The sequence below is a fragment of the Delphinapterus leucas genome, chromosome 6 (assembly GCF_059928025.1).
Source record: "Delphinapterus leucas isolate spDelLeu-1000000601 "Yukka" chromosome 6, BTC_Dleu_Yukka2, whole genome shotgun sequence".
Classification (NCBI taxonomy): Eukaryota; Metazoa; Chordata; class Mammalia; order Artiodactyla; family Monodontidae; genus Delphinapterus; species Delphinapterus leucas.
In genome coordinates this window covers 118,412,458-118,425,341 of record NC_143134.1, presented here as the reverse complement: position 1 = coordinate 118,425,341, position 12,884 = coordinate 118,412,458, and positions in this window count along the sequence as shown.

Genomic DNA, 12,884 nt, shown 5'->3' with positions numbered 1-12,884 from the left:
TCCCCCCTCCATAACTCAAAAGCTTGTCAAGCTGGTTCCAGACTCCTGGCGCCGGGCTCCGCTCCAGGAAAGAAAAAAAGGAGAAAAGAAAAAGGGAAAAAGCCGGCGCGAGGGAGTGAGAGAGAAAGAGAAAGGCCCGCAGAGCGAAACTGCGCCCCCGGACCCGCTCAGCTCCGTGGTCCCCGTCCCCCCAGCCCAGCCCGGCTCCCCTAACCCTGCTGGGGAACCCCCGCACCCTGGGGGCAGAGGGCGCGCCCGCAACACTGATCAATTATTTATGGACGAATCAATTATTCGGCTGCCCCGGGAAGGGGAGGGGCGGGCAAGGCCGGGGAGGGGGGAGCGGCTACGGAGACTACCACCCGGGAGGTCGCGGCTCTCCCGCTGGGCCTCGGGGGTCGGCAGGCGTCCCCACGCCGGGGGTGCTGTTGTGAGAAAGCTGCCTCGGGGTGGGCTCCAGGAGGAGCGCGAGGGAATCCGCAGAAGCAAGATAGCTGAGATACCACCCAATTAGATTGGGGGGAGGGGTGGAGAGCGGGAGGCTTGGGTTGGAAAGAGCTGGCTGGGGATGGGGTGGGTGGCGTGGGAAGAGCCCGGCCTGTGAATTCTTTCCTTTCTTACTTCATTCATTCCCATGTTTATTGCGAGCCCAGTACATGCCACTGTGCCCAGAGCCTGGTGTGGCGGGTGGCAGGAGAGGGTTAAGGGCAGGAATTTGGAGTTAGAGCTGGGTCCAATTCCTGGTTTGTACTGTATTCTCTCCAACTGTGTGCCCTTTGGCAAGGGACTTGCCCTCTCTGCGTCTCCACTTCCTCATCTGCTGGATGGAGAAGAGCAGAATGAGGAATTGAAGGAGGTGGTGTGAGGTTTCAGTAAAATGGGGCGCTTGGGCAGGGCCTGGCACAGAGTGGGGTGTGTGTGGGGTCCTCTCTTCACATTGAGGGGAATATGCCAAGGCCCCCAATATCCTTCCCTCTCCCCTGTCCCCCCATCTGTGGGTCCTGGAGAACCTGCATCTTTCCCTGCTTTCAGACACTGAAAGGTCGTTATCAAAGCCAAGTCAAAGCCAAGGCCTCTGCCCAGGGCTCTCACCTCTGGCAGGCTTCTGACTCGCCTGGCCCTTCAAAGGCTAGTGCATAAGGCAGCTAGAGGGGTCCGCGTGCGCCTCAGTGGAATCCGCTTTCTCCCCACATCCTTCCCTCCTCCAAAGCCTCTTCCCTTCCCCATGTCCCCCATTCTCCTTCCGATCTGCTCCTCCCTGCTTCCCATCTGGGCTGGAAAGGTTTGGAGCCCTGAGGCCATGGGGACAAGGGACTGTCAGAATAGGCATGGGGCTCAGACTCCCCCGTTCAGTGTGTCAGTATGTTTTCCTTCCAAGGCTCAGGAGCTAAGGAGGCTTCTGTTTTCAGACTCAGGCTTGCCAAGGGGTTTACTGTCTTCTCACCAAATCTTACAGCAGCTGTATCAGGTGGACCTGGACAGATCCAGGTTTTGTGGGGCCTGAAGCTTTTACAATCTTGGGGACCCTGTTTAAGAAAAATAATGCAAAGTTATGAATACACAGTTAAGCCCGGGGCCTTGACAAGAGTCCCTGAACCTGAAGCTTCATTAGCTTCTTGGTAAATTGCTACTGTAGGTGGGGGACACAATTATTCCTTCGCAGAGGTGGAAACAAAGCTTAAGAGAGGGAAGTCGCTGGCCCAAGGTCACACAGCTGAAAAGAACACGGCAGCTGGGATTCCAGCCCAGGTCTTATGCTACAGGCAACACCCTGAACTGCTTCAGTGCGTTCACCATCTTACTGCCTCATCTACTCTGTGTCATATCTCACCTGTCCCCACCACGGGTCCAGCCCAGGCAAGGTCAAGGAAAGCAGCCTTTGCCTCCAGACCAGCCCGTGCCCTCCGTCCCAAGGCCTTCATGCCCAGGGGCTCCAGCCTAGGAGACTTTCTGTCTTGTGACAACAGCCACACAGCACCAGGAAGTAGGTCTCTTCTAACCTTTCCATTCCCACAGCTGTACCTGCTCAGTCCAGAACCCAGGCTTCTCAGCTGACGCCAAGGAACACCCGCTGTTAGGTGGTAAGCTCCCAGGGGCAGGGGCTGGTTCCTTCTCCTTCGGCAAAGTATTTCCAGCTCTCAGCACAGTGCAGGCTGTCAAAGTGAATTTAGTGGTAACGTCTGTTCCCAGCTCAGGGAGGGGATGGGGTGTTAGGGACAGAGGAGAGGTTGTTAAATTGCAGATTCCTGGGTCCCTCCAGACCTACTGAATCAGGCTCTCTGAGCACACGGCTTGGCACTCTGCCTTTTAAAACTCCCTCAGGTGCATCTCAAGCTCAGTAAAGTTTGAGACTCACTGACCCAGGGGCCAGAAAGCACAAAATGCTGTGTCTCGACCAGGCTCCTCTCACAAAGGGGATTTATCTCCCCTAATTCTGGACAGTTTTACCTGTGCACCAAGCTCACCTTCCAGCTGAGAGCTAATTGTTTCTAACACTTACTAAAGACCTATTGTGTGCCTGGGGCTGGATCTTAGGCTTCAGATCGTTGACCTGATTGGACACTCACAAAAGCCCTAAGAAGTAGGGACAATTATTGTCCCCATTTTACAGATGGAGAAGCTGAGGCCAGGGGAGGCAAAGTGACTTGCAGAGGGACAAAGCACTGGGGAACGAGGAGGTTGGAGTAGGAGAGCCGTCTGCAGGACCACTGGCCTCAGTAATTTACAAGGGTCTCGTGAGAAAATCCTTAGATGAGCATTTATACACTGCCTATGAATGGCTTGGAGAAATCAAACACGCTACAGCCACTACAGGGATCTCAGGCTAAGATGTGCAACAAAATTAGGTGACAGACCCCAAAGAAATCTAATCAAGTAGGCCTCTTCTCCCTGGTATCTTTGGAGTCAGGGTTCTGGGGAATGGGTGTTCGCAGAAGGATTTGATGTATTTGCTTCAGGCAAATCTTTGCCTTTTCTCTGCCTGCAGTTCTGGTACAAAAGGGAAAGGGCCAGGCCAGCAAGAGGAGGGAACCAGGGCTGGCGGTAGGCAGGCAGGCTGGCACTGCAGGCCAGCATGGCTCCCTGGGCTATCTGCAGGACCGTATCATGTGATTCCCACCCCCCCCCAACCCCGGGCCAGTGCTCTGTGCAAACACAGCCTAACCTTCTCCTGCTCCAGTAGGGTGATCAAGGCACTGGGGAGGTGTCAGGTGGGGAGGAGCTGATTTAGTGGCCTCTGTTCCTGGTGCCTGAGGAGCTAGTTGGGGCAGAGGGTGTGGACTTATTCTGGGAAGACCCAGAAGGCAGAACTAAGGGAGGTCACCCAGAGGGGTCTGTTTCACCTCACAAGATAAACTGTCTAATTGTCAGGGCAGACTTGTAGGTAGTGAGTGCCCCACCTGGGGAGGTATTCAAGGACAAGTAGGGCATATGTGTGGTATGTACAGAGCCATGACTCAGGAAAAGGATTGGCTGAGGCAACCTTGAGATCTTTTTCAATGTTGAGACTTTGGGAATTTCCATTCTTAACATAACTGACCTGCCCAAGTGGGGCAGATGGGAAAAATTAACAGAGACAGAAGGTAGCCACAGGTTAAGGTGCCCAGACTGGGAACCCACAGACGCTGGAGAGGCACCCAAGGGCACGGAACGAAGCCCCCAGCCCTTGGCCTTCCAGCAGAGCTGCCATTTCTTTGACATTAAAGTGTGCTACTTTCTCTTGCAGTCATCTGTAAATGCTCATTAGCTCTCCATGATAGTGATTAATAATAATAGTAGTGATAACTGACAATCAATAACCGTAATACCCATAGCATGAACTGAGCACTTACTGAGACAGACCCTATGCTAAGCACTTTATATATAAACCTGTATAATTGACATGACAGTCATACACACGATGTCCTTACTTTTGCTATCATTCCCATTTTACAGATGAGGACACTGAGAGCTGACATGTGACCCAGGACTCGGAGCCAGGCTCAGGAAGTGAGCTGGGAAATGCCAGCAGAGGTCCAAGAAGAAACATGCTGCCCTCCCACTGTGGGGCTGCTTCTGCCCTCAGTGGCCAGGGAGCCTGGCCACTCCCAACCCCAGGGGTACAACAGCAGCAGAAACCGGCATGGGAATAGGGAGAGGGGACCATCTCCTCCAATGCCCTCATTTTATACCAGGGGAAACGGGTATCGAAGAGAGGAAGAGACGTCTCAATCCTCCACGTGGGCTTCTCCTATGCACTCCCACATCCTACTCCTCTTTAAAAGTGATATTTTAGAAGTTATTAGTGGTAGCATATTAATAAGAAAACATCGTTAAAGGAATGAGAAGACCTGCCACGTGGCAAGTGGTTACCATGTGCAGGTGACGTGTGTGGGGATTGTTTGCTCACCTGTAATGGGGATAATAACGATACTCCCCCGCTGACCCCACAGGAGGGGGTCACGGTTAAAGGTGACAGTGAATGTGAAGCAGCTCTTTATAAACTGGAGGACACTGCCACCGTGACCATCTTTGGGCATAGAGATTAGAAGTAAGTGCTGAGGCTCCTATCAGGGAAACTGACCAGTATTTAGGGCCCAGAGCAATCAGTTCTTCCAGTGTTAGATCCTCCCTAGAAAGCCCCCCATTCATTTATTCATCTATCTGCCTGAAAATCAAGGTACTGAGCACCTGCTATGTGCAGCAGTATGTCCAGCCCAGCAGCTTTGAGCGCAGGCTCCGGGTCAACCCTTTCCTGTACTGAGTTCAGATCTTGGCTTCACCACTCTCCAGCGGACGTGGCCCTCCCTCTGGGACCCTCCGTGTCTCCCGTTAGGATGCAGCCCGGCTGCTCTAGCAGAACCCAGGGAACAGCAGCTGAAGGAGAGAGGAGCCTCACGTGTCAGTCTAGGGGGCTCTGTGCTGGGAGCCGGTCCAGGGTCTGGGCTCTCTCTGTCTCTTCTATCCCATCGGGGATTGCCTCCATCCACAAGGTGGAAGATGGCCACCACCTCCCCCTCCCCATTCTTTCCTGTGTGTGTTGGGGGGGACCCGGGAGGTGGAGACCGCTCCTCCCTTTTAAGGGAGAGCTGGACAATGCATAGATCACCTCTCTTGTATCCCATTGGCCATAACTGATCACATGACCATGACTAGCTGCAAGGGAGACTGGGAAATGTAGTATTTAGCCTGGCAGCCCTGTGCCTCAGTAAAACCCGGGAGAGAGTTTTCTGTTACTAAAGGGAGATGGCAGAATGGATACTGGGCAGCAGCCAGCAGCCTCTGCCACGTAGGATTCAGGGAGGTACTCTGGGGGAAGCACTCAGCACAGGGCCAGGTACGTGGCTGGTGCTCAAGAAATATGCGCTATCACTGGTGTCACAGGTGAGTGCTTTGCACTTTCCCAAGGGGTACAGAGACCCGCTGAGAACCAAGCCCTGGAACTGCTCTGGCTGCCTCGCGGGGGCCTCCCTGCAGGGGTCCCATGCCCTGCATCCTCTAGGTGATGGAGAGAAGCACTGAGAGACAGCAATCCTCCACCCAACCAGATACTCCACAGCCCAGGCTGGGGAGTATCTCAGGCCTCCTCTTTCCTTTCAAAGAAAGAACAGGAAAGTGGCCTTGTCTTCAGGGCTTGGGGACATGGAGAGATGGGTGACATTGGGGGCCTTGCAGCTCTGCTGCACGGCTGCCTCAACGGAGCATGGCAACCTCTGCCAGCCCAGGGCTGGAGGCTGGGGTCCACCTTGCAGCACTCAGGCTCTCAAAGCCTGGGCAGAAGACCTGGCAGGTGTCTTCGTTCCACACCCTCTGAATGCGGCACTGGCTGGTTTGAGCTTAGAGACATTTCCTGCCTAAATACTGTCCTCTGGACACGAAGCCCTTCTCAGCCCAAGGGGGGCTGGTAGGCGACACAGGAGGGGGAGCACGACCTCCGGTGGGCACTGTGCCCCCGCGGGTCCAGCTCACCCCCAGCCACGGATCAGGAGGCTGTCTTCTGCAGAGGCTGGGTCCACGCTCAGGAGCTGAGAGCCCCGGATCAGATCGGTCCTGGCTCTGTGTCTTAGCAGCTGCGTGAGCCGATCTCTCCAATCAGTGGGGATGAGAAGGGCACCCATCTCTCCATCTTACTGTAAAGATGTATAAAATAATCCATGCAAGGTGCTTGTGGAGAGGAGGAGCTCAATGAACGGTGCCTACTCAGACCAGGATTATGACTATTATTTTCTTCCATCCGTTCCACACTTTGCCTGCCCCCCACCTGTCCACACCTCCCTGCTGGCGATGCCCTCCCATCCCGCAGTCTGCACACTAAGCGTTTTCCGAGGCTCCCAGATTGGGCAGGTCCCCTACGTGTCAGCTGGCTTTGCACTGCATTCCAGCTTTCTCCTTCCCAGCACTTTCCAAATCATGATGCATTCATTGTTGGGTGAAGCACTGCCCTCCAGACAAGGAGTCCTGAGCCAGCAGGGAGTGTGCATATTTCATTCATTGGCATAGCCCTAGTGCCCAGCACAGGGTGTGGCAGCATGGTGAGGAGTCTAGTAATTGTTTGCGGAATGAGTGAATGAGTAAATGAATGAATGGCTGGATGAGCGAAGAGGGCGTTTTGCTGCCAGCCTAAGAATGTGTATTTAAGAGCAGAGTTCAGGGACTTCCCTGGTGGTGCCGTGGTTAAGAATCCACCTGCCAATGCAGGGGACACGGGTTCGATCCCTGGTCTGGGAAGATCCCACATGCTGCGGAGCAACTAAGCCCGTGCGCCACAAGTACTGAGGCTGTGTGCCACAACTACTGAAGCCTGCGCACCTAGAGCCTGCGCTCTGCAACAAGAGAAGGTGGAATGCTTCTCATTCCAACGCAATGAGAAGTCCGTGCACCGCAACAAAGAGTAGCCCCGGCTCACCGCAACTAGAGAAGGCCCGCGTGCAGCAACGAAGACCCAGCGCAGCCATAAATAAATAAATAAAGAGCAGAGTTCAGAGACTTTGAAAGACTAATTTTAATTTCAGCTCTGTCATTGACTTGCTGGTGGCTCAGAACAGGATCCTGCGTCTTTTTTATTTTTTCCACTCCCACCTCCTCCCTGCTTCTTCTGGAGTTTCAGTTTCCTCATCTGGAAACTAACAACACTTCATAGAGTATGGCAAAAGGAGTCACTGAGATCATGGGGAAATAATGCAGAGATGCTGAGCTCCTAACACATAGTAACTGCTTAGTAAGCGCTGGCTGGAATAATAGCTATTGTTTTTTTGTTTTTTTTTTCTTGAAGTGTAGTTTATGTACAACATTATATAAAAGTGACAGATGTCCAGTACAGCGACTCACAATTTTTAAAAGTTATACTCCGGGCTTCCCTGGTGGCGCAGTGGTTGGGAGTTCACCTGCCGATGCGGGGGACGCGGGTTCGTGCCCCGGTCTGGGAAGATCCCACGTGCCGTGGAGCGGCTGGGCCCGTGAGCCGTGGCCACTGAGCCTGCGCGTCCGGAGCCTGTGCTCCGCAACGGGAGGGGCCACATCAGTGAGAGGCCCGCGTACCGCAAAAAAAAAAAAAAAAAAAAAGTTATACTCCATTTATAGTTATTATAAAATATTGGCTGGTCATAACTACTGTTAATGTTCTCTTGAAACAACAAGGGGTTTGCTCTGCACTTTTATGTCAAAATTCCCCTGACTGACCCACTCTCCTTGACTACTGGAAAGCTCAGGAAGAGCTGACAAAAGCTTTCATTCATTCATTCATTCAATCATTCATGCATGCATGCACACGGTGATTCAGCAAACATTTTCTGGGTATTCTCTGGGTACCAGGACCAGGGCTGGATGCTGCTGGCTGGGGGCAGAAAGGAGGGTCCTGCACGGAGGAGAAAACCATCGAGTTCATCCTCTGTGCAAAGGGAAGTGGCTGAGACCCTCTGTCCACATCCTGTCATTTACCCCCCCACCCCCACCCCCACCCCATGGCTGGTCCATCTGTGTCCTTTTCCTGTGCCTCTTTCATCCCGGCCTGGGGTGGCTCTGCATCCCCACCCCACCAGCAGCCATTTCCTGCCCTTCTCTCATCTGCTTCCTTTGATCCTTTTGTCAAGAGACTCTTAGAAGCCTCCGAACCGTTGGCAATACTGGCAACCTCCGCTGTTGGGCTGGTGACCCCACAGAGGTTGGAGCCAACATGGGCTTCTCTTGGGATGCTGCCTTGGGAGACAGATGGATTCTGGCCTCATTCATTCATTCATTCATTCACTCACTCACTCACTCATTCAGCATTCCTCATTTGTTCACGGGCTCCAGGCCTGTGCGGGGCCCACAAAGTGAAATTGATAGCCGTGGTCCCTGGCCTCACAGAGCTCCCACCCCAAGGGATGACCGCCCATCCCACACCAAGGGGATTCTGAAGGGAGATGGATGTGCGTTTTGGGGCAGAAAGAAAACAGGGCCTTGGCTTCCAAACACAGGCCTCTGCCCTTCACCTGGCACGACCCCCAGGCCCGGCTCAGGGCAGGAGCCATCGAGGGGCTGCCGTTAACTGAGCACTTACCACACGCTGTGCACACCAGCTCAACCGTTTGTGCCGGGCGGGAATCTGCTGACTCCTCACTCTGGCCCTGTGAGGGAGGTACGGTTTTTCTCCCCATTTTATAGACAAGAAAATGGAGGCACGGAGAGATGAAGAAGCTTGCCCAGGGCCCTGCGGCTTGAAGATGGCAGAGCTGGGGTCTGAACCTTGTTTGCCTGAGTTCAGGCACCACACGGTTCCACCTCTCGGTGAAGGAATGAGGGGTGGGGTGCTCCAGGCCTAAGGACCCTGGACTCACCTCGGCTGCACAAGGTGGGGGACCCGCCCTTTCTGTATTCTGGCTTCAGTAGTTCCAGCAGGTGGCTGGCCGGGTGGGAGGGTGGGAAACGGTCAGGAAGGCAGGTGGAGGCCCACCTCCAGGGGAGGCCCTTCAGAGGCAGCTGTGTGGATTCAGAGAGAGGCCTCCTTTCTGCCCCACCCCCTCCTGGGGCCTCCAGAATGAGGGAGGAGGGGGAAGGGGGCAGACAGTGGGGTGGACGGTGGGGTCATCTCTGCAACAGGCCACGGCAGGGGCGGGGGAGAAGCAGGCAGGGCAGTATCTTCACAGCCCTGGGCCGCCACCTTTTCCTCCCCCAACGCAGAGGCGGCCGTTCCATCCATCCGTCCATCCGTCCATCCATGTACTCAGTCACTTATTCATTCACTCACTCTCTCAATCATTCATGCACTCATTCACATGCTCACTCATTCACTCACTCAGATACCATGTGGACAACAGGGTACGCAGGTGAGCCCAGTGTCTGTCCACAGGGAGCTTCCTGCAGGGCAGCCAACGACACACACGCAGAGCATGCACGCGAACGGGGTAGGTCCGGCTTGCTAAGCGCTGTGAGTCTGTGCTGATGGGGAGGAAAGCAGTGGAGGAATGCGGCTGGGCCCGTGCCTCCCTGAGGAGATGACCTGTGGGCTAAGGCCGGAAGAATCGATCTGAGGAGGCCCGGAAGGCCTGGGGACAGGGTCTCTGAGTGTCAGGAACGGCAAGTGTAAAGGCCTGGAGGAGGGGACGAGGGCAGCCTGTGTGTGAGATGGAGGGAGGGACGGAAGACGGGACCGAGGAAGATGGGGACCGAGGCGGAGTCGTGCGTGGGCTGCTGCTGTGGGCACAGAGTCCGATGCCCTTCTGGGTACAATGCGAAGCCACTGGGGGTCAGACATGAACCCAGTCATGTCTTTGAAGGCGCTGTGGGCTTCCCTGGGGCTGCACTGAGTGGGAGGCCCCGGGGAAGGGGGAGGCGGAGGCAGGGAGGCCCTGAGGAGGCTGGTGTGCCTGGGGGGGAGGGGGGATGGAGAGGCTGGACCTCGGGGTGGCTGTGGGGAGGGACAGGGGACAGATTTGGTGACAGAGCCAACAGGACTTGCTTATGGCTGGTGTCGGGGTCAGGGAGGACCCTGAGTTTGGGGACCTTCACTTTTCAGCACTTGGGACAGAGAGGGGCCTGAGGTTGGGGTGAGAAACTCCCCCCATAAGTGGGGCGACCCCCAGACGACAGGCTCCCTGGGACCCACAGCCCCACCCCATGTCCTGGTTCTTTGTGATCAGTGGAGGCCCCGTGCCGTGTTTGCCCAGCCATCTGGGCCCTCAGGGGCTGGCGACGAGTCTGTCCGTCTGCATCTGTCTGTCTCAGCGAGGAGGAAACCGGAGGCAGAGGGAACATCCGCCAGGGCTGGAGCCAGACCCTCCTCACTCCGCTGTGCCGTGGACGCCTCATCCCGGGAAGCATCCCGGGATGCTCTGCTGGCTGCAGGTGGTGCCCCCTGTACCCTGGGATCGGCCCCCACGACTGCCGGCTGTTTATCCATGAGGCCCTCTACCTGCCAGAGACCCCTGGTTTCCATGAGGACAGCTCCCCTGGGGGTCGCGGAGGGCGGTTTTAGGGTCAGGGCTGTACCATGAGGCAGCCGGCGGCGCTGTGGGACCCAGGGCGCTGAAGATACCACCCTGCCTGCTTCTCCGCGTGGCCTCAGAGACTACCCCACCATCCCCCACACTGTGCACCCTCTTCTTCCCCCTCCCTCATCCCCTTGTCCAGCAAATCGATGCTTTAGGTCCTTCCCGTCAGTCTGCTCTGCCCCTCCCTCTGCTGCTCCAGTGTGGCCCCCCCATTATTTCTTGCCTGGACGTCTGCAGCAGCCTGGTCTCCCTGCTTCTCCCTTTGTCCCTTCAGTCCCTTCTGCTCGGGGCAGCCAGAGCAATCTTTCTGGAAGGTTCTTCTGAATGTGTCACTCCTCTGCCTAAAACCTGCCATGGCTCCCCAGTACCCTCAGTATAACATTGAAACTAACACAAGCCCGGGAATGGCCCGACCCAGGCTGACCTCTCTACCGCCATCCTTCAGTGATACTTTCTGTAGCTCTCGGCTTCTGAAACTGAATATTTTTCAATTGTTTGAATTAGCTCTGTTTCATTCTCGCCCCTGGGCCTTTGCACGTGCTCTGTGTCCTTTGCCGGGAGCATCCCCACAGCCTCTGCCTGGCTGACTGATACTCAAGCTTTGGGTTTCAGGTTAGCCCTCTTCTCCTCAGGCATCTCTAGACCCTGCCCCCTCCCCCATCACCCCCCTGGCCACACTGGACAGGTCCTCCTCTTCAGGGCCTCTCTATGCCCACACACAGTAGGTGTCTGGGAGAAGGTTCAAGGGCAGGCTGGGAGGATTGGTGGGTCGTGCTCAGGCCTCTGGGGTATGTGTGCCGGAGAGAGAAGGAGGCAGCTCCTGGGGCCATTGTCACAGCAAATGTAACCTCGCATCTCCAGGGCCCCAACATGGTCCCATGGAAGATCTTGGGCCACTGCCACAAATGTAAGAGCAGCTGGAGGGCTCTGCCCACAGACAATCATACCGGTGACGGTGTCGCGCTCTGTGCCGAGAGCCACCTTTGCTCGAGCTCATTCTGTCCCTTTATCAGCCCCAGGTCACAGATGAGGAAACTGAGGCTCTGAGGGGGTGCTGCGACTTGCTCAAGGTCACACAGTCATACCGGAGCTGGGGTGGGAGCCCCGGATTCTGGCTGTACGTATCATTAGTCACCACCTGGCTGGCTTTGGGCACTTCACTGACCCCGCAGGCCTCGGTTCTTTCTCCAGAAAATGGGCTTCTTAACAGTAATGACTGCTTTTCGGGGTGTTTGTGGTACCAGCACCCTGCAGGTCAGTGATGCAGGCCCAGCTTTTGGAAGAGGTGGGTCAGAGAGGGAGGGACAGTGATGTGGCTGTGGTCACAGAGCATATGGGGGGATTTGGGTTAGCCTCTGAGGCCAAGGCTAGTGCTACTTGGTGAGATTTTCTCCATTAAGCTTCTCCCTGAGACCATAGCCATTGGGGCTGGGGGCTGGGGTGGGGAGGGTGCACCACTCGGCCACGTCAAGGGAGAGCCTGGGAGGCTCCATGGTGTCGGGACTGTGGCTTCAGGCTCCCTCTGGCCCTGGCTCTCCCTCAACTCCTAGGGCAGGCGCAGGGGCTCAGGAGGTTTGAAAGGGGTGGTGGAAACGTGAGCCACTCAGAGGCCAGAGCCCGCCTTCCTGGCAAACTCTGTGAGGGTCTCAACATAATGCTTTACTCCCACGGCCCTGGTACAAATCTGGGAAGCTCCGGTGTGAGCCTCGGTGGCCAAAAAAGGATTCGGGCAGCTAGCCTGCAGCTTGGCCCAGCCCCGTGGGAAGAGCATTGGACGGTGAGTCCAAGGCAGGATTTGGCATGGCCTCCCTGTGCACCTGGCCCAGGCCTGCCTCCTCTCTGGGCATGAGATGCCTGGTGGGAATCTCTCATGTCAACTCCATCCCCCTTGATGGTCTGGGCAGCTGGTCCAGGGTCGGGGTGGGTGTTCAGAACCTCGTCCTCTCCAGGTCCTCCTCAGGTGAGTAAAGGTGAAAACCTGGCTGGTCAAAGTCATTCGCAGTCGAAGGGCCAAAACTAACCATAGCTCGGAACCCCAAGAAAACTGTCCCCACGCTTACTCTCAACTTGAGAGAAGTCCTCAGACCAAGGCTGAGGGCGGAGGGTAGTCTGTCTTTCAGCCAGAGCGTGGACCCTCTATCCTGCATGGGTGCCTTGATTATTCATATCCTGAGATATTTATTGGGTGCCTGCTCTGTGCCAGACACGGAGGCTCAGAGCGGAGGGGGCTGCACATGCAGCCCCCAGGAGCCCACAGGTGGGCCAGGCAAGCTATCCAGAGTCCAAGAATTAGAACACAGTGTGGCAAACCTGACGAAAGAGTCAGCCACACCCCAGACCCCTAACCACTGAGCACTGGGCCAGGTCCCATAAGGGGTCATCACTCCCATTTGCCAGATGGGGAATTTGAGGCTTAGAGAAAGGGGAGGTGAGCTGAGA